This window comes from Typopeltis vanoorti, chromosome 5, assembly GCF_054136105.1.
Source record: "Typopeltis vanoorti isolate ZY-2024b chromosome 5, IOZ_Tvanoo_1.0, whole genome shotgun sequence".
In the NCBI taxonomy this organism is placed as follows: Eukaryota; Metazoa; Arthropoda; class Arachnida; order Uropygi; family Thelyphonidae; genus Typopeltis; species Typopeltis vanoorti.
Genome location: NC_143553.1, coordinates 86,283,288 through 86,306,347, shown reverse-complemented (window position 1 = coordinate 86,306,347; position 23,060 = coordinate 86,283,288). Strand labels below are relative to the sequence as shown.

Genomic DNA, 23,060 nt, shown 5'->3' with positions numbered 1-23,060 from the left:
CCTTCAAACAGCTCCTGGCTATTTTTAAGCATATTGGAAATCTGCTACACACAAAATGGCCAAGTAAGGTAATCATGAAATCCAAGAAGTTGATACGGACGACGTTCAACTTCTTGAACTACTCCAAGCCAACGCTACTGAAAAAACAACAACGGCTGAAGATCATTCCCGTACTGACCACACTGATTTTCAGGAGGTTCGCGCAAGCAAAAAGCGCAAAACTGCGACCTCCGAATCACCAATTATAGATGTCATGGAAGAAGATGGCTCTGCCCCAGACTCACCTACCTTCGCAAGGGAAAAGATCCCCCCGATTATCCTGCGTGAGAAGAACAAATGGATGACTAAAGAGCATAATGAACAACCTAAAGATCCCATATAACAATGCAAAGAATATCACAGATGGTGTAAAAATTCACCCTAAAACTGTCACAGACTATCGTAGGTTAACAACAGAACTAAATTCCAGAGGAATTCAGTACCATACTTTTTCACTCGGTTCGGAAAAAAATCTCAAGGTTGTGATTAGAGGCGTACCTGAGGATGTCTCCACCGACGAAATCATCACAGACCTGCACTCGAGTGATTTACCACCAATCAAGGTCAGCAGGATGACCAGGAGGGACAAGACTCCAATGCCATTAGTGCTGATCAAGATCAGTCAAACCTATAAACACATATATGACTTGACAACCATCTGTGGATTGAAAATCTCGGTAGAACCATTAAGGAAGAGAGCTTCTACTGGGCAATGCCATAGATGTCAAAAGTTTGGGCATGCCCAGAAAATGTGTAGGGCCGAATTTAAATGTTTGAAGTGTGGGGTTGGTCACCCAACGAACACCTGTTCTAAACCAAAATCTACCCCAGCTAAATGTGCTAATTGTGGCGGTCCTCACACATCCAACTACAGAGGATGTTTGTACAATCCACGTAACAGGAAATCTGAAGAGGGACCATTCTCTCCTTCCATCAGCTCGCCTACATCTGCGGCTACTTCACAGCCTCCTAAAGTTCAGAATAAAGACTCAGAAGCCCATCTGCTGAAAACTGAGGTCCCTCAAAAAACGACTCTAAATTGGCAGTTCAGGACATATGCGGATGTAACCCGCCCTAAACAGACATCCCTAGAACAGTCACCATCACGCCCAAATTTGACAGCTATCATTACCGCATCCCTGGCAAATATGCTATTAGATTTCAGCAGATCTAATCCTTCACAAAGTTCTACGAACAGATTTCTAAAAGACACTCAGGTCATCATTTCAGCGCTCACTAATGAACGGTAAAAAATTAAAACCAGAAGCCCTAGAGATAATAGCCTGGAATGCAAACGGCTTAAGAAATAAGATCCTAGAACTCCAAAATTTTGCCCACAGACATCGGCCAGATCTTCTATTAATAAATGAAACGCATCTAAGACCAGCAGACAATCCCAAAATTTATGGATATCAGTCGTATAGAACTGACAGATCAACCCACAGACATGGAGGCACGGCAATTTTCATCAAAAATTTTATCTCTCATCACTCCATAAACATTCCTACTACCTCCAATCTCGAGATCACTGGCATCGAGATTCTCACGTGCTCAGTAGGCAAATTAAAAATTTTTGCAGCATACCATCCACCACAAAAAGCATTACTACCTTCTGATTTGAACGCCATATTTGACACTGGAGAGCCTACCATTGTGGCAGTGGATTTAAATGCCAAGCATTCTACCTGGAATAGCCACTCCACTAACAAAAATGGACAGATACTACAGAACTATGCTGATTTCAACAACCTTCACGTAATAGGCCCTGCTGATCCCACCCATCACAACACCTATGGTAGGGCCGATGTATTGGACATAGCCATACTGCAGCACATCAGACTCCAATACAATTTAATAACAATCGATGATTTATCATCAGATCATAATCCAATACGGTTAAAATTAGGAAATCTTGAAAAATTATCCCCACCCCTCACTCATTTATTCCTTGGGAAAGGCTCTCCAAGGTGCTCCCAAAATATATCGGTCCTGTTCCCATCATTAAATCAAAAGAGGAAATTGACATAGCTGTCAAAAATCTAACAGAACAGATTACAGCAGCCTGTGCAGCAGTTACTACCCCTGCAACCACCCACTAGTCCAACCACCTGCCTGAAGATACTATGAATCTGATTAGGGAAAAAAATAAGGCTAGAAAAAGATACCATAACACTAGGGCGCCACAAGATAAACGAATCTGAAATAGGTTAAATTCTGCAGTGAGAGATGCACTCGCAGCTCATAGAACTCAACTCTGGGAAGAAAAACTGACCTCCATCTCCACTGACAGCCACTCTGTATGGAATCTTATCCGAAAGATCAAGAACAAAAATAAACCTCTTCCCCCTCTGCAAACAGATTCAGGTCTCATCCACACTGATGCTGATAAAGCTGAGGCAATAGCAAATCATCTTGAAAATCAATGCAAACCCGCATACGGTCACCTTGACATTAGTCATATCTACAAGATACACCGTAATGTCAGATATTCGCTCAAGTCTGCTCCCACACATTCTACTCAAATCACACCCACCTCACCTGCTGAAATATATGCTATTATTCAGAAATTCAAAAATAAAAAGGCTCCTGGACCCGACGGTATCTCCAACAAAGTTATAAAACTTCTACCTCGCAAAGCTATTGTTCATTTGGCAAACATAATCAACTCCATACTTCACTACAAGTATTTCCCTTCCTACTGGAAATTGCATACATTGTTCCAATTCATAAACCTGGAAAGGATCCCACTCTGCCACAGAATTACAGACCAATCAGTCTCATCTCTAATCTCGGAAAAATAGCTGAGAAGGTAATTCTTACTAGGCTTCAAGATTCTGTACTCTGGTTAAACATCCTGCCTGAGGAGCAGTTTGGTTTCAGACAGTTGCATAGTACCACACAACAAATACACAGATTGGTGGAACACATCATTACAGGTTTTAACTGGCGCCAATGCACTGGAGCTGTTTTCCTAGACTTAGCCAGTGCATTTGACAAGGTTTGGCATTATGGTTTACTATACAAGCTTATATCATCCGGTGTCCCAATCGGAATCATTCAACTCATCAAGACGTACCTCTGCGATAGGCGCATGCAAGTGAGACTAAGTGGAGTAGTGTCCTCACAGAAACACATCTTGGCTGGAGTTCCACAAGGGTCCTTACTAGCACCAATCCTATTCTCCTTATACCTGCATGATATACCACACAACCCATTATCTTCAATTAAAGCTCTTTACGCTGATGACACAGCGATATTGGCCAGATCATTAAAGCCTCACTTAGCCATCAAGAAACTGCAAGAAAACCTACTGCAAATAGAGCAATATTTTGCCAAATGGCGTCTCCAGGTGAATCCTCAGAAGAGCGTAGCCGTCTTATTCTCTAGAAGATCAGTGCTTCCCAAAGAAGATATTCTCCTCTTTAACACAAAAATTCAGTGGAAAACAGAGATCAAGTATCTCGGTGTAGTAATGGACAGTAAACTGACTTTCAACTCCCACATCAAAACTCTCTGTGCAAACACATCCAAAACCATAGCCCAGCTCTATCCGCTAATAAACAGAAACAGTAAACTGAGCACCAGAATCAAACTTCTCATATACAAACTGATGGTTCGTCCAATACTCACCTATGCCTCACCGGCCTGGAGCCGTACTTCAAACTCAAATATCATTAAGATATTTGAGTTTGAAGAAACTCAAATATCTTAATGAACAAGTGTCTTAGAATGATCCTGGGCGCTCCATGGTTCATTCGAACTGCCCAACTGCACCGCGACATGGAGGTCCCCTATATTTACACCTTCATGCGGACTATAGCAACCAAATTCTTTTCAAAGGCAACTGTGCATCCTAACAGACTGATCCAACTGGCCACTGACTATGATGCAACGGACTATTCTAAGCACAAAAGACCTAAAGCCATCCTAAACCCCCTCACTGAGGATTAATCTCCTAGCCCACTCAGGGCGAGCAATATAGCTCATAAACTCTTTCTACTCACAGTCTCTGTTAAGATAGCCGGGAATATGAAAAGCTTTTGCTTCACCCGTTAAGCCAGTAATGTTACTAGTTACTAGCATTACATATTAATTATGTATTATGTAACTCACGGGAAAATAGTGCTCAGCTTGAGATTAACACAGTTATGATTTTTAATGCGCTTTCCTGGCAAAAAACGAAGGCAAATTTCAACAAATATTTGCTGATATAAATACAATAAACACTTTATACAGTAAATAATTGACGTACATGCTTGCTAAAGAGTATTTTCCCTAATATAAATTCGCTTCTTATAACTATATGCGCGATAAGGGTAGACGCAAATTTAACGAAGATAAAATTTGATTTTTAAATCGCACGGTGAAAAATATATAAAAAGATAAAGGGTTACTTCAATTTGTAGAGTGTTATATCGAAATCGTGTTGTAAGTACCGTGTTGAACAAGGGTTACTACAATTTGTAGGCCGCGCTGTATAAGTACCGCGTTATACGAGGAAAGCGATCCAGCTCAGGACCAGGGTCTAGGTGAATTGATTCAGTCAAAAGTCCCTTTGAAGCACAAAATGTTAGATATGACAATATTGGAGTGCTGACAAATAATAGACTAATTCTGAGGAAAATTTTTGAAAAGAGATTAATAATAATGTAAACTTAATCATGTACATAATTGCCTGATGTACCGTCAAGAAGTGTTCAGGATATTATGACAGCACTACATGATTAAATTTACATTATTATTAATCTCTTATCAAAAATTTCCTCAGAATTGGTCTATTATTTGTCAGCACTCCAATATCTAACATTTTGTGCTTCAAAGGCACTTTTGACTGAATCAATTCACCTAGATCCTGGTCTTGAGCTGGATCTCTTTCCTGCTATGGCATTAAACAGCTATTCTGCTAACTTTTCCTCACCATTCTATTAAGTGACCATACCACTTAGATTAACTCTGCTTATGCATTCTTGAATGCAAACAATGTCAAGTTTCTTTCGAATATCTTCATTTTAATATGATTCTCCCACTGATTTCATCAGTTCACTCCCCTAATTATTCTCAGAACTTTCATATCTACAGTCTCTAGTCTTTGATCAAGTGCTTTATTTTTAATGCTACTCTGAGATCCATCACTTAAAACTGGTTTGAACACTGTCTTGTATACTGATAGTTTGGTGTTTTGGCTAGTTTCTCTCTTATTCCATATAAATTTATTCAACTGGCTCCCCACCATACCAGCTTTACTTATTCTGTTATCTATTTCCAGATTTAACTTGTTATCTTCACTAAAAACTGTGCCTAAATAGCTGAAATATTTTACTTATTTTATAGGCTCTCCATTCAGAATGCAGTCGATGTGTTCAATGTGTCTGCCTAAATGTTAAAGGTACCTTTTTCATAGTTTGGTCTTTTTTTTTTTTTTTTTGCTGATTTTCATGCCAAAGTGGTTACAGCTATTATTCAATTTAGTTATTCAATAATGGAGACTTGAACCAGATGTGTTTATTATTATTATTATTCCTGATACCTCCAAGGAGTCCGAAGACTCATCGTGGGAGGACACCTACAACTGCCTCAACCACTACACCAAACCTCTACTAAGAATCATCTCCATCAACCGCTCACCTCCACCACAACTAGTATTTTTTTTTTGTCTGTAAATTGCATGTGTTCTGAAGGGCCAATTTGTCTGTATGTGGGATGAAAAACCCTGCTACCTCCGTATAAGATTGGCTAACTCACCTTCGATTGAAATCGTCCAGATAAAGATTCCTCCCGTAGCGACGAGAATCGAACTTAGGCCTATTCCAATCGAAAGGTGCAATGTACCGTCGTTCTTCCAATTGCGCTACGAAGGCGCAGTACAATATCATCTATATAAAGCAAAGAGCTAAGTTTGACATCTCCAATTCCAATATAAGGCCTAATGCCACTTTCTTTCATAATGTGATCCATATATGAAGAATAAGAGTGGATATAATGTGCATCCTTGTCTTACCCCTGATTTTACATCAGGAGTAAGACAAGGATGGTTTACATCAAACCATCTTCCTGTATTTCCTTCAATTCTAACTGCCAACTTAAAACTTAAATATAGAGTCTATATTGCTCTGTATATTGTTCCATTTATCTCATCTAATTGTAGTGTTTTGAAAAGCTTTTCTCTGGGCTCCTTGTCATATCCTTGTCAACTATTTGTATAAATAGTTTACAAATGAAAATCTGATCTTGCCAACCTTTATTTGGCCTGAGTCCAGCTTGTTCTTCTTTATGTTTCTCTTCTGCAATCTTTCTCAACCTCGTATGTGTATACACACGCACACCCATAATCAAGGCCGTTGCCAGATTAGATTGCACCCTGAGGCAAACAATTAAATATCGCCCCTGATGGATTATAAGACACAAATATAAGAAAATCTCCAATCACTATTTTGTATCGCACAGTAAAACGTTTATAAGCTCTTCTAAATTTAAATTATAAGCTATATCTGCCTCTATTCAATATAGTTGCTAGACCAATCTTTCATGGGTCACTGCTATTTGCGATAATTTTTAATCAGTTTAAGCTTGGAAAAACTTCTTTCCGCACTTGCTACACTAGTGACAGTGCCTACTGCAATATAGCTGAACAAGCGCCCTTATTAAGCTGCGCCATGAGGCAGGCTGCCTCTATGGTATACCCTGTTGATGGTACTACATAATATATGTAGATAGATAGATAATGTTGGGTTTGCAAAAGCATTTGATAGATTATCTCATGATAGGTTGGTGAACAAACTGCAGAGGATGGGAATGGATAATAAACTATTAGGAGATTGATACTCTGAATGATACCAGCAAGTTGTGTCTGACAGAGCTATATCTCAAAAAAAAAAAGAAAGTAACCAATGACATGCTCCAAGGTTCTGTTTTTGATCCCCCTGCTGCTTAACTTATTTGTTAATCATATTTTATGTGGATTAACTGGGGATTTTCAGTTGTTTGCTGATAATGCAAAGTTGGAGAGAATTGTAAGGAGCACTGCTGATGTTAATTCTCTTAAGGTGACTGAATAGACTTTCAGCTTGGACAAATGAGTGGAGTTGTAGTTTTAATATTAATAAGTGTAAGGTGGAACCATGCTTCAGGAAGTAGATGAGATTCAGGATGATTTGACAATAGAATGAAGTTTAGAGAGTAATGTTGCAGAGGGTGTTGCAAAGACTGAACATCATATTGCTGCTATGATAAGGAGTATGGAGGCATGTAGGGATAGGGAGATGATTGCACTACTGTGTAAAGCACCAGTCAGACCACACTTCGACTACTGTGCTCAAATTTAGTCACCTAGTTTTCATTCTGATGTGGGAAAATTGGAGACGATCCAGACACAAATGACCCAAATAATTGAAAGTTTTTTCACTTGGTTATACTATAAATTAAAGATGCCAAAAAATTATATTCTTTGTTTCATCCTTTATCCAAGTGTGAGCAAACAAGGTTTGTGCGTGAAGTCACTTCACGACTGTGCTACTTGTATATGGAGGGTAATGGCTTCACATCGTCTTAGTATCCCATAACGCAATGCATATATTCTTACAGACGTGTATAATGCTATGCATTAAAGCCTCCATAGCTCAGTCAGTATAGATAAAGCCATTTTTGGTGGGAAAGACCTTTGTTCGATTCCCATCTACGACATGAGGAACCTTTATTTAGTCTCTTCTGACTAAAGGTGAGTTAGCCAGTCTCATATGGAGGTAGAGGATTTTTTTTCACCAAGAAACTAGAGTTTTTTGTCTCTCAGAACAGGCAAAAATGGATTTGCAGGTCATAAAATATATAAGACGGGAGGGGGGGGGAGAATCCATATGAATAAATAAATAAATAACACTATGCATTATGGGAAGGGCCACAACCAAACTGGTGTCAACCTTTATTAGGGTCTCATCATTAAGATGCTAAGGCAATTGATGTGAAATCATTAGCCTCTATATACAAGTAGCCCAGTCGTGAAGTGACTCCATACGCAAACTTTGTTTGCTTACATTTGGATAAAGGATGGAACCAAGAATATAATTTCTTAGTATCTTTAATTTTGACAATGGTAATATCAGATCTATAGAATGTTGGCTATGGAGAGAGAGATTAAAGGAATGTAAATTAGAGTTTGGTAGATAGGGGGAAAAGAGGTGATATAATAGAGATGTTTAAGCTAGTGAGAGGATGATAAAAAGAGTATAAAGTGAGAGGGTGGGGGGGGGAACCAAGAAGCCATCCATAGAAGTTCTAGAAGTATGTGGAGAAGAATGCAAGAAGCAGCCTTGTTGTTGGTTGGGTGAACCTCCCACAAAGTGTCTAATATATCTGCTGCCTCCATGGAGATTGAAGTGATAATAAAATAATAATAATATATGAAAACAACAATCAAGCAAAATACACAGGAGATAAATAAAAGGTATTATATATTTTTTTTTTTTATAAAAAGCAAAATGTTTTCAAGAAACTTGGTGTATAAATAAAATTTATAATAATGTAGTCCATATTATTATTATTATTATTTTAACGGTGTCTCCATGGAGTCAAAAGACTCATCGCGGGAGACCTGACATTGACACACTAACCATTATTTACACAATACCTGTCATACCTCTCCTTAAATTCATTCGCAGTTGAAGCATTCACAACCACCTCTGGCAAAGCATTCCACCCATTCACAACCCTCCAAGTAAAAAATCTAGTCCTAACACCCTTGTTAACCACACTCTTACACAATCTCCAGGGATGGCCCCTCGTTCTCTCACATCCTGCACTGGTCTTAAGAATATCATCAGTATCAATCCTGTAAAATCCCTTTAACAATTTAAATACCTCTATCATATCTCCTCTCCTACGTCTATCAGCTAGTTTTTGGAGCCCACAGATCATCAATCTATCCTCATAGGGAACATCCTACAGACCTGCAACAATCTTTGTAACCCGCCTCTGAATCCTCTCCCCCACTTCCACATCACCGAGAAATCCTGGGGACCAGATCTGTGCACAATAGTCCAAATGAGGCCTTATTAATGCCTTATAGAGTGGAACAATAACTTCCCTATCCCTGCTTGTTAGTGTGTTTCTCAACAACCATGTAATTTGATGTGATGTTTTGGCAATCTTAGCAGTATGCCCTTTAAACTTAAGTTCTCTGTCCACAATAACTCCCAAGTCTCTTGTCTCATCAACTTCCTGCAGTTCAGTTCCGTTAATATAGTAAACAGCATGCAATGTCATCCTCCTGAAGTGCATCACCTTACACTTAGCCATGTTGAACTGACAGCCATTTACCTCAGTCCATACCGTCAGCCTATTTAAGTCATCCTGTAAAATATCCACATCATTTGAATTGATTATTGCTCTTCCCAATTTTGCATCATCAGCAAACAAATGGATATTTCCATTCAAGGTATTTCCAATATCATTGATGTCCAAATTAAGCAATAGAGGACCAAGAACTGAGCCCTGAGGTACACCACTAGTCACTTGCCTTTTCCTGGACTCAGCTCCTCCGTAAACCACTCTTTGATATCTGTCCACCAGCCATCCTTTAATCCAAATCACCATCTTCGGATCCAAACCCATTTGCTCTGATTTATGTAACAGAGTTACATGTGGAATCCTGTCAAAAGCCTTTGCAAAGTCAAGCAGTATCACTGAGTAAGGATTTACTTTATCCAACTCCAGTTACTTTATTATAGAAAGTAAGCAAATTACTTAGGCAAGACCTACCCTTCACAAAACCATGTTGCCCCTTATAAAGTATCATATTGCTGTCCACCCAGTCCTAAATTCTAATTTTAACCAATTTCTCCAAAATCTTAACCACCACTCCAGATATATTGATTGGTCTATAATTTGCGACCTCAGTCTTAGAGTCTCCCTTGTGCAATGGAACTATTTTCCCCTCTTTCCACTCTACTGGCACTTTACCAGAACTGAGGCTTAAATTAAACATTCTGGTTAGAGGAGTTGCTAATTCTCTTGCACATTCTCGTAACACATGGGCCCCATATGCCATCTAACCCAATGGCAGTGTTAGCATTAAGGTTCTTTAATATATTAAGCACCTCAATTTCATCTATCTCTATACTCTCATCAGTCAATGGCACATCTGACACTGCACTATCACTATGAAGATGGTACACTTTTGCAAAATGATCACTAAGCAACTCAACTCAACAAAGGAAGAATATCCATGGAAAGTAATCTTTCCATGGATATTCTTCCTTTTACTAGCCACATAGCGAAAGAACTCTTTAGGGTTTCTTTTGGATTCATCAGCTAGCTTCCTCTCATAATTAGCTTTGGCTTTCCTTACCATACTGGTTACTCTCTTTGCCTGTAACTTCTATTGCTCATTGGAACACTCATCACCTTTTTCTTTATACGTCCTCCACAACCTTTTCTTTATCTGCAACTCCTGTTTAATAGTATTATTCAGTGGCGCACCCAGAGGGGGGAAAGGGTCCCGGGCACCCCCCCCCCCAAAGAAAAGGAAAAAACACTAGAAAAATTTCCAAAAATCTTTTCCTAATTAAAATTCATTTTTTTTAATTTATGTTGTGTGCTACTTATGACTTAGCGATCACTGCAGATGCTCAGTTATAGGTCCTATGCGATGTGTAGTGTGTATTCGCAAAACGTCTACTCAACTTGGCCCCCCCCAAAGGTTAAATCCTGAGCGCTCGGCCCACTCCAAGATTAAATCTTGAGTGCGCCACTGGTATTATTCATCCATTTTACTCTTACTTGATTTCTCCTTCTGACTCTGGGAATACAGTCTGATACAGCTTTCTTCAAATACTCCTTGAGAATCTCTCACGCACCATCATCTCTCCCCCTTGAATTTCTCATGCCATAGTACAGCTGAAAGCTGACTTCTCAACTTGCCATAATCACCAGCCTTGTAACTCCACATATACCCATTCTTAATAGAATATTCAGCATGTCTTTCAATTTCCCAGGTCAAGACCACATGATCGCTTTCCCCAAGTGGAGACATTGTAACTAAATTACTTATTGATATGTTCTCCGATGTTATGACCAGATCTAACACTCTAGAATCTCTTGTCCCTTCCATCACATGCTGTCTCAGGTAATTATCTCTTAACAACTGTATAAACTCCATTTCCTTTGTTCCTTGTGACCATTCCTTCACCCAATCTATGTCCCCAAAGTTAAAATCCCCCATAATAATTACTTGACCTTCACTTATCATGTTAATTTGCCAATACATGCTATCTACATTCTCCCTTATTCCCCTTGGATTATAGCAACAACCAATTACATATTTCGCCTTGTTAATCTCTATCTCACACCAAACAGCCTCTAATGAACTGCCCTCTACATACTTGTCACAGTGAGGTACTTCTATCTTTTTTGGCTTTAATGTTTCATCTATCATTAATAAAACCCCTCCCCACCATTCTGTCATCTCTGTCCTGCCTGATAATACTGTACCCCCTTACATTCAATCCCAATATTATATGGAGCCATCAGAGTTCAGCAAAGGAAATATGTTCATCTTGGAAATTGGAAACAAATTCCAATTTTTGTAGCAGGGTAATGATAAGCATTATGAAATGCAGTTGAAATACTAGCTAGACAAGAAAATTTATTAGGTTTTTCAAAATGAAGGGTGTTCCGCTTGGTATTTAACTGCAAATGCATAATATGTTATTACTCTGATTTCTTGAAGAGGGGGGGGGGGGATTCCTAAGCACTGCTTAGGAAGCCCATTTAAGGAACTTTTGATAAATGGCGTATCTACAGTTTTTTCCTCTCCTCTATACATACACTTTTATAAACAGATTTTTAATGCACCTTCGCGAGTCTCATTCAAGCTCCTTTACAGTTTTCTTAACGGAATGAGTACTTTCGCTGGGACAGCTGAAGTGTATCCGTTCCCATCCTCCTCCTACATTCTGGTGTTTCGCCAGTGAAGTAATTTATACTCCTTTCACATTTATAGTTACTTGACATCGTATTTATATTTAACCCTTAAGTCAGGAGGTGCGGTAGTTGCTGCTGCTCGAATATTTCAATTGTTATTACCTGTCACGCTACATGCGTAGACTTGCCTGCGTTCTCGGTATTTTCAGTTGATTACCCTTTGTCTCCGCTGCTGTCTTTCTGTTTATAATAGAGAATGCTGCAGCTAGGGTGGCTGTGCCCTCATTTATGTAAAACAAATGTTTTCTGGGTTTTTTTTTTTTTTCGTAAACAATTTTGTATTTGCAGACTCAAAAGTACGATGAATGGTCCTGTAAGATCGAGAGGTTCTCAATCGATAAACCTCGGGAATATTGGCATATTATATATATATATATATATATATATATATATATATATATATATATATATATATATATATATATATATATATATATAGTGAAATATGTACTGATGTAAATTATTATTATTATTATTATATATATATATATATATATATATATATATATATATATATATATATATATATATATATATATATATATATATATATATATATATATATATATATATATAGAGAGAGAGAGAGAGAGAGAGAGAGAGAGAGAGAGAGAACTATGTGCACATAAAAAAATACATAGTTCGCATCCTACGATTTTTGTTACTTTTTTTTTTTTTTGTGTAATTGCTTTACTTGAACATCGGATTGTTAATAGTTCACTCGCTTAGTGACTTAATGTATGGAGTGACGGTTTCTCGGTGAATCTGTGAATTTCTGATGAACCACGGTGCATCCAGGATCATCCTAGGGCATTTGTTTTGGATTCTCTGTAATTTTCAAATGTTTCATCTTGAAGTGTGACTCCATGCTGGTGAGGCGTAGATAATGACTGGACGTATTGCCATCCGGTAAAGAAGCAATTTATTATGTAGGTTCAATTTGCTCTTGCGGTTGATCAATGTGTAGAGCTGTGCTATTACTTTGGAAGATTTGGAGCAAATGAGATTAACGTGTTTATTAAAAAGGAGTTTCTTATCCATTAATACCCCATGATATTTGGTCTCTGATTACCATGGGAACTTATGACCACAGAGCAGCATGTCTTCTTTGTTGCAGATCTTTCTTCTTGAAAACACCATGGCTGAGCTTTTGAGGGGAGAGGTTCACTTGAATCCTCCAGTTGATAAACCAGTTTGCTAGCTCATTGATACTTCCTTGGAGTCTAGTGATTGCTAGGCGAGGTCTGAGTGATCTAGCTAGAATAGCGGTGTTGTTGGCATAAATGACCGTAGTAGTTGTTCTTGAATTGAGAGGAATATCTGCCATGTAAGTTGTGAAAAGTCTTGGGGCCAGAAGAGAACCCTGAGGTACTCCCCCCAGGATTTTGCGCCTTGATGACGCAATTCCGTTGAGTTTTACTTGCATGTATCTTTCATTAATACAGGATATCCCAAAATTCACGCAAGATTTAAATTTAGGGCCATTTGTGCGGTAAAGTGTTGCCAACGAGGAAAAAAAGACAGCGTGACAGCTTACAGTTCAGGGTTATTAAAAATGGAGGGCTACACGAAAGAACAACGCATTTTCATTGTTGAGCAATATTTTAAAAATAATGAAGGTTTGGCAGCTACAGTTTGCAATTTTCGTACAAAATATAGTCGTAATAGTAATTTAACTTCATCAACTGTGAAAAGATTAATTAAAAAATTCAAGGAAACTGGATCAATTAGTGATCTTATACACTCTGGCCGTCCTTCAATAAGTCGTTCAACAGAAAACATCGAAGCAGTTCGAGAGAGTGTTGCTGAGAGTCCAGGAACATCAATTCGGCACCGTGGTCTTGAAATAGGCATTTCGAGAAGCTCTCTACAGCGTATTCTCACGAAAAATTTGCATCTTTATGCTTATAAAGTTCAACTGACTCAAGAACTGAAGCCTACTCACCACACACAGCGAAGAGAGTTCGTTGAATGGATTATGGAACAACAACAAGTGGATGCTTATTTTTCGAACAAAATCATCTTCAGCGATGAGGCCTATTTTCATCTTGATGGCTTCGTTAATCGACAAAATTGTCGCATTTGGGGTTCAGATAATCCAAGAGTGATTGTTGAGAAACAAATGCATCCACAACGTGTCACTGTTTGGTGCGGATTTTGGGCTGGAGGCATCATCCGTCCATTCTTCTTCGAAAATGCGGCTAGTAAGGCAATAACAGTTAATGGTGCTCGCTACCGCGACATGATAATCCAGTTTTTTGTGCCTAAATTGCAAGATATGGATGTGGACGACATGTGGTTTCAACAAGACGGTGCCACATATCATACAGCCCGAGAAATAATTCCATTACTGCATGAGTCATTTCCTGGTCGTGTAATTTCCCGTTTTGGTGATCAGAATTAGCCGCCCAGATTATGTGACTTAACGCCGTTGGACTTTTTTCTTTGGGGTTTTTTTGAAGTCTAAGGTTTATGCCAACAAGCCCACGACCACCCACGCCTTGAAGGAGGAAATTGAGCGCTGTATCAACGAAATTCAGGCACATTTATGCAAAACGGTGGTAAATTTCGACAAAAGAGTGCGTATGTGCCAGCAAAGCCGTGGATGCCATTTACCCGATATGCTATTCCATGCATAACCCTATACTGTATACTTTATGAAACAATAAGAAATTACAATTTTTAATTAAAAACCTGTGTTTTCTATCAAAATTACTTCTTGCGTGAATTTTGGGACACCCTCTATATGAATATATGAGTTTCATTAGTTTAATTGGGATATTGTTTCCAATTAGTTTGAAGATAAGGCCTTGATGCCAGACCTTATCAAAGGCCTTGGCAACATCCAAAAATATACAGCAGCTGTGTGAAGGTGCCAGTTAAAACCATGAGTAATATGTTCTGTTAGTCAGTGAATTTGTTGCACCGTGTTGTGAGCTTTGCGAAACTCAAATTGCTCATTTGGGATTATTTTCTGTTGGTCCACTGCTGATTGTAGTCTTGATAGGATGATCTTTTCTATTACTTTGCCAAGACAGGAAAGAAGATTGATGGGCCTGTAGCTTTGAGGAAGTTGTGGGTTATTACCAGACTTTTTCAGAGGTATAATGTCCGCGATTTTCGAATCTGTGGGAAAGTACTGGAATCTTACAATGGAATTGGTAATATTAACTAGATGAATTATGACTTTCCGTGGGAGTAGCATTATTATTCTATTGGTAATGCCATCGGGACTGGGTGCCTTTTTATTCTTCAGATGGGAAATGTTATTTATTATTTCTGTTGGAGATGTGGGGGTGATGGTTTCTGAATCATCCTTAGGCTGACTTAGTGTGTTTCTAACTTTACGATGAACTTTGTAAATAAGATTGAAATTTAAGTTTGCATAAGATGGGCTGCATTGATTTTCCAGATTGTCAATTAGGGCTTCTACTTTTTCTTCATCTGAGTGTGCCATTCCAAGATTGGTCTTTAAAGGGGGAAGTGGTTGTCTTTTGGTACGAAAAGATTTTACAAACTTCCACATGGAGTTATCTTCTGGGTTGATTTCCTTGAGTTTGGATTCCATTTGGAATTCCTATGGATCTGGAGGGGCTTCTCGAACTTATCTGTTCAAGGTGTTTAAGGTTGCTTTGTCCTGCGGGGCTCTGGTGTTGTGATATCGCTTTCTGGCTTTATTTTTCGGCCTAATCAGGTCCATTATCTCTTCTGGGATCCAATTAGGAACGTGGAAGACAGTGGATTGAGTGACTGATGCTATTGCTCTGTTGATTTTCCTAGTTAAATTGCTTACAACTTGGTCTATTTCTTCTTTTTTATGAAAGACAGGGGTGGACCGATGTGGACTGGGAGAACCTTAGAGAGCTTGTCCCAAGGTATGAAAGAATGATGGGGAGAGAGCTGATCTTGAAGTCCTAAACTGAGCAGAATGGGATTATGATCTGAGTTAAGCTCTTCTGCTGTCTCCAGCTGGTATTGATATTTGATGTTTCTGAGGATAACTATGTCTAATACATCAGAACTTCCTGATGGGCTGTAGTAGGTGCGCTCAGTGGGTCCAGCTACTATTGATGAGTTGAGTAACGTGTAGTTGAATAAGGTACGGCCTTTGGAGTTGATTGACGAACTGAACCAGGCCGTATGTTTGGAGTTTAGGTCTCCTGCTATAATTATGGAATTCGTGGAGCCGATGATGTAGTCTGTCTGCTGTCAATAGTGGAATGCTGGGAGGATTGTATGCTGCATAGAATATGAGTTTGCCTGCGTTATTAGTGTGCACCTCCACACCCGTCACCTCAAGGTTTAAAGTTTGGGGGTTGATCAGCGAGTTGTGGCTTAAATAATTTTTGATGAAAATAGCTGTGCCTCCTCCACTAGAGTTAAGTCTGTCTGTCCGGTATAAAATATAACCTCATAGTTTTGGGTTGTTTGATGGTCTGAGGTGGGATTCACTGATCAAGATTATGTCTGGATTGTATCTTTTTTACAAATTCTTGCAGCTTGAGAATTTTATTTGTTAAGCCATTGGTATTCCATGCTGTTATCATGAGAGAATTTGGTTTAAATTTTTTAAACATTATAGAGAGCTCTTAATATGGATTGGATTTCTAGGTAGAATCTTTTTCTGGAGGATGGTGAAGTGCTTGTTTTGCTGAATTCATGCAGCATTGTTGCAAGTGACGAGGTTAAAACTGATGTAAGATTTGAGCTTGTTCGCTCTTGCGATGAAGAATTCTGGGTTCTTACTGCTTGCGCATATGATTTGGACATGGATGAGCGTCGAGTGCCTTCCTGTGTTGTCAAATGTGAGGTATTATGATCTGGAGGGCGAACTGCTTGGTTGTGAATTGTGTCATTGTTTGGAGGAGCATGGTTAGATCTTGTTGATCCACGGTTTTTTGATGGAAAATGCAACCTTTGTAATTAGAGGGAGGTGGTCTTCTACAATTGGCACAGCAGGCAGGTGTGGATCTGGGTTTGGTGCAGGAGTTAGTTTGATGACCCTCACCGCCTTATAGGCATCTGTATGCAACTCTGCACAGTTTTTGGGCATGCCCGAACCTCTGGCATCTGTGGCACTGCCCTGCCAATGCCTTCTTCCTTAGAGGTTCGGTTGTAATTTTAAGCTTACAAATATCCGTAACTTCATAGATGCTTTTTTGTGTGTTGGAGATTTCGACCAACACCAGTGGCATTGGTGTTTTATCTGAGCTCAACATTCTACTGACTTTGGTTGGAGTCAATCCTTGATGAGGTCAGCTGTGATCTCATCAGTTGTGATGCCCTTAGCCACTCCTCTTAAAACTACTTTTAAGTTCTTCTCTCTTGCTAGCGCAAAGGTGTGGAAGGGCAATTTGGAGTTGTTCAGCATTTTCGTCATCATGCGATAATCTGTGCAGCGGTAGGGTGAATCTTTACACCCTCTTCAGTATTTCTTGCCCAGGAAAAAATGATATTTTGTTCTCCTAGGGCAGTGTTTCTTAAAGTGTGGTAAGCGAACCCCCGGGGGTTCGCGACAATTTTCGGCTATGCATCATTAACACATGGAATAAAATTTAAGTTTGAGATCGTAAAACGTTCCTATTGTATCACTGAATAAGGTACAGAGACATCTGCAGACTGTGTAATATGTTTCTCAACAAACAGTGCAATTAGAGACAACTGGGATAACTACTAATTAATGAATCGCATGACCCCTCCCACATAAAATGCTGTATAGTAGACAATCAAAACCATATGGTACACCAGCAACATATGGTTTTGTTTCAGTGAACGTGTTAAAACTAAGAAATATATAGTGAATGTGTTTCGGATATTATATAAGGAATTCGGTTGAAGAGAATTAGCATTTCAACTGAACTGTCGGCTTGCCTTTTTCAATTAGTAGCGCGATCCTTTGTTAATACCGCACCAATCACATGAACGTCTTCATAGCTGATTTATCTCTACTAGCCTACCATTGCTGTCTGTTTCGAGTTCTGCTTTCACTAGCCATTTGTTGAAGGACTGTTCGTTAAATACGGTAATTTTTTTTAGCTTTCAAATTCTTAAGTATGGATCACTGGTTAAAGACTGGATTTTTAAAATGCGCAAAAGAGAGGAACATAGTAGATACAAGTAGCTGTCAGCAACAAGAAAATGTTGACATTGTATCTGGATTAAGTGAAATTGATAAGTGTGTGTCGTCTGACATCTCTAAAGAACCAACTAGAAGAAGATGAGAAAACTTCGTAAGTACGATACAAATTACTTGAAATGTGGATTTTCATGGACCGTAAATGAAGAGGAACCTATTCCGTTATGTCAATTAGCATACCTGGCAGATATATTTACTGTATTAAATAGTCTTAATTTATCTTTACAAGGCAAGGAAATTTCTATATTTCATGTCCAAGATAAAGTGAACGCCACGTTGGTAAAAATGAAGTTATGGCAAAAGCGGGTTGGTAATGGAGAATTTGACGCGTTTTCATCGTTTCATGAATTGCTCGCAAGTTCAAATGAACAAATTGATGATGATGTGAAAATTACTATCATACAGCATTTGAAAAGCTTACAAATGAATCTAGAAAAGTATTTCCCTGAATTGGACATTAAAATTGAGTGGATAAGCTTTCAATAAAAATAAATTTATGCCAAAGGGTCTATCGTCAATAGAAGAACAACTTTTAGAACTAGCTTCTGATGGTTTCCTAAAAAATAAATACAGCGAGAATACGTTATCATCATTTTGGCTACAAATACAGAATGAATTTCCTGAATTAACAGATAAAGCGTTAAGGTTCATTTTTCTATTTCCAAGTGCATATCTGTGCGAAGTTGGATTTTCGGCCCATGTAGATATTAAGACGAAGAAGAAGAGGAATCGCATTATAGTGTCGAACCGCATCTGAGATTGAAATTAACAACTATAGAGCCAAATTTTGCTAAACTTTTATCTCACCATAAGCAATTTCACTTCTCTCATTGATGATAAATTATTTCAAGTATGGTAAGTAAAACTTTATAGTATCTTTATAAAGTTTTTTCTATTAAAAAGAAATCATATTTTTTGTTTACATGAACATATAAATTCAAATAAAATAGATATTTAAATTTTCAACATCATCATCATCATACGTATCAAGGATTTAAGCCTAGTATGGCCTGTTCCGGCCTTAGAAGTCATCGGTGAATCGTTTAAGAGGACGTCCTGGTTTTCTTTTTCCTAATGGCTTGTACTTTAAGGCTTGTTTATTTATTTATTTTTATTTAATTTAATATTTAATTTTTTAATATTTTACATCAATTTATTAATTTTAATTATTATTTATTTATTTTTTTAATTAATTAATTAGGGGGTACTTGGTAATAATAATAAAAATTTACGAAGGGGTTCGCGGATATCTGAAGTTTGAGAAACTCTGTCCTAGGGATCTTGAGACTGAGATCAATTTGTCTTTATCTCGAAGCACAGCCGGAGGGACCTTTTCTTTTCTATCTTGGGTGATCTGATTTTGTTGAGTTGTTACATCATCTTCCATTCTACCTTCCGATGTTCTGCGTCTTTTATTAGATTGTTCCTGGTGTGAACAATCGAACTGTCGGGGAGACTTTGTAGGAGGAACAGGTTTGATGTCCAAATCATTCAGTGTCATTTACTTGAGTGAAGAGATTCAAGCAACCAGGATAGTCTGTATCAAATTTCTTAAGGATGAATTTGAGAATGTCAAGTGACATATCTTCGTTTAACTGTTGAATGATGTCCTTGATATCTTTTACATTCTCCATTCTTGTGTACAATGAGGTGTGAAATATTTACAATGGCGAAGAGAACGGGCTAGGGCCAGAAAATTGTATGAAAATTCAAAGTCTTACCTTGTATTCCGCAAACAAAGAAGATTCACAATATCTAAAACTCACTAATCACCACTGAAATTAAAAAAACACTTTTCGCAACAACAACCATCATGCGAGACTACTATGCGAGCCGCCATCCTGTCCGCTCTTGTTTACCAAAAACATTATAGATAAATAACTTATCCCTTTTAAACCAATCCTCGAGGCTACACATATAATTACTGTGTAAACATTAAATTTGTGAATATAGAATAACACGTAACACCACAGTAAAAATAAATGGACACTCCTACAGGTGCCATAATATAATTACTGTGTAAACATTAAATTTGTAAATATAGAATAACACGTAACAGCACAGTAAAAATAAATGGACACTCCTACAGGTGCCATAATACAAGAAAAATTTTAAATTTATAGATTGGTGTGTAGGCTTAAAAATGTCACTCCTTATACATAATGCTTAGGGCTTTCTTTTATTATTACTTTATTTAGGCCGATAATTTCTTTCAGGTAATTCCTTTCTTCTTCTACCTCCAGAAGAAACTTAAGTTTATTCCATAAAACCGATCATAGAACACTGATTCAAGCAAAAATGTACTCGTTATAATATCTGAACGTTGCCTCTAATCTAACAGGTCATGGGAAATCACTTAACCTCAGCAGTGGTAATCAACACGATGCATACTACTAGATTAACAGAACTCTGCCGTAGGAGGGAATGAACGGCCCTAATGATTTTTTTTTTTTCTTTATATCTCTTCCAAAGGAAGGAATGAAAAGGTTTTCAGAAGATTTTTCTATTATTTTAATTATTACGTAAATCGTTATCGAACTTGATAAGCTGTGTGCAGTGATGTATATCAAAAAGAAATAAAGTTGAACTGCTAGAATTCTGGGACCTTAGACTTTGTATAAAGGTCCAGAATTCTGGTAATTCAACTAGAATTCTTACCCATAGTTTGAAGAATTGGTTTCCTTTTTGTAATTTTATATTCCATTATTATGGGGTTTTTATATATATATTTTTTTACCATTAGGCAGATCAACACCTCCCATTTTCCAAACTAAACAGAGGCGAGGATCTGCCTAATGGTTTAAAACATTTCATAAATGCTTAATGTTTTAAAATATTTATTCTATTAATGTAATTTACTAATTGCATTTATTTCAAAATTTTAATTTGTATTATATATATATAGATAGATAGCTAGATGACATAGTTATCTTTATAACTAAGATCCCCTTTACATAGTTATCTTTACTTCAACTGTACATGAGTTACAGACTCCATGAGCTCCAAATTGCTAGCAGAACAGCAGGTCTAAAGATAAACCTAAAGAAGACCCAAGTTATGTGCAATAGCTACAATATGTCCAACCAGAAATAATAAAAATCAATAATGAGGAAATTAAACAAGTAGATCATTACATATACTTAGGACAACAGATATCAATGGAACAAAATATCATGGATGAAATTAAAAGGTGCACTATGCTTGGGTGGAAAGCATTTGGAAAATTACATTCAATATTCAAAAGTCAACCACTATTATGCCTGAAGAGAAAAGTTTTTAACTAGTGTATTCTTCCTATACTGACATATGGCTGTGAAACATGGGCACTGAATGCAAAGAAAATTCAAAAAATAAGAACAACACAATTTAGTATGGAAAGAAGTATGCTTGGTATCACAAGATTGGATCACAAAAGGAATACATGGCTAAGAAATCAAATCAAAGTCTCTGACATCATAGTAAGAGTGAAACATTTGAAGTGGCAATGGGCTGGGCATATTGCTTGAAGACAAGATCAGCGATGGAGAAAAGAAGTATTGGATTGGATTCCACGAGAGGAAAAACGACCTAAATCACAGTGAATTGATGATGTCATCAAATTTGCAGGAGTGACATGGAATTTGGAGTATCTTGGAAAGGCCTTCATCCAGCAGTGGATTGACAATGGCTGATGATATATATATATATATATATATATATATGGAAAGATTTATTGCTCTTTAACTAAAATACGTTTTTTTTTTTTTTTTTTTTAAAGTTGAAGGGTATGTTTCTCTCCTGGACCTGGTACTATTTCCAGTATACTAAGGGGAAAAAAAATTTAGCATCATTCTTCAGTAACTGTTTAAATAAAACATAATTATATAATATTAATATGTTTTTGATCAACCACATTCTAAAACATACCTGCTGCTAAGGTAATCAATACAGATATTTAAAAGAATATTTTATTATTTGTAATCTTAAAAAAAATAATGGTTATGGACTGTAATCTTAAGCCTTCTCAATCGCATCTTCTTTGAGAGTAACATATATTATAAGCCTCTGTGGAATCATTTGCCTCATCTTAGTAGAGCCACACCAGTCATCATGTCTATGTGCCTCACCTTAACTTAGCAAATGTTTTGTCATCTGCTACCTCAATGCTACATGATTTGCATCACTTTGCCTGCATGGCTTGTTGAGAAGTAAACATATCTGCTATCTAATCAACAGGCTTTTGGTTCAGATCCCACTGTGGACATAAAATGTACTATGAATGCCTTTAGGTAGGAAATGAATTTCGTCATCCAGTGTGAGATCATCAGCACTGCTTTGCTTGCTAGAAGTTTCAAGTGGCTTCAGGAGGCAGATTTGCATATTTGGTCTCTAGATCAGGAGCAGGGTCTTCAAAATATCTAATCATTAGCCCATCCATGACACTAGTACTAATGTTATAAGCCGCCTTTTGCAAGTAGATTCACATAGATATATGACTATTTATTCATTACATCATTTCTAAATGGTTGTAGTAATGAAACCAGATCTCCTTGTGCTCAGCAATTCTGATTGCCTGTTTGACCATAGTAGAATTGTTTACAACTGCAAGGTACTCAATAAACACCTGCCAGGTGTTTATGGGGTAAACTAGCAAAAAAAACTTGTAACTCCTTATATTAAAAAAATGGATAAGGGTACCAACTTTTTTATATAAGTAGTTACAAATTTTTTTTGCTAATTTTTCAGATGTGCCTCAGATATAAGTGAATGTAATGAATTTGGTGTAGTCTTTATTTTGGAAATGGGAAGGGGAACATAGTGATAGGGTTTTCATATTTTTTGAATTTGGTGAGATTTGTATCCATTAGCTAAGAACATATTGTGAATGTGGTCATGTTCAATGGCCACATTCACAACATGAAAAGCCTTATTA

At 37.6% G+C, this 23,060-nt stretch overlaps 1 protein-coding gene across 1 annotated transcript in view; it reads right to left on the bottom strand.

The window, feature by feature from the left end:
• The window catches only part of LOC150106614 (beta-hexosaminidase subunit alpha-like), a 261,896-nt gene extending 241,877 nt beyond the window's left edge, over positions 1 to 20,019 (bottom strand). The window contains exon 1 of the mRNA XM_090393228.1: positions 19,870 to 20,019. The gene's annotated coding sequence lies outside the window, so the exon portion shown is untranslated. The remainder of the gene's footprint in view (positions 1 to 19,869) is intronic.
• Positions 20,020 to 23,060: the final 3,041 nt, after the last annotated feature.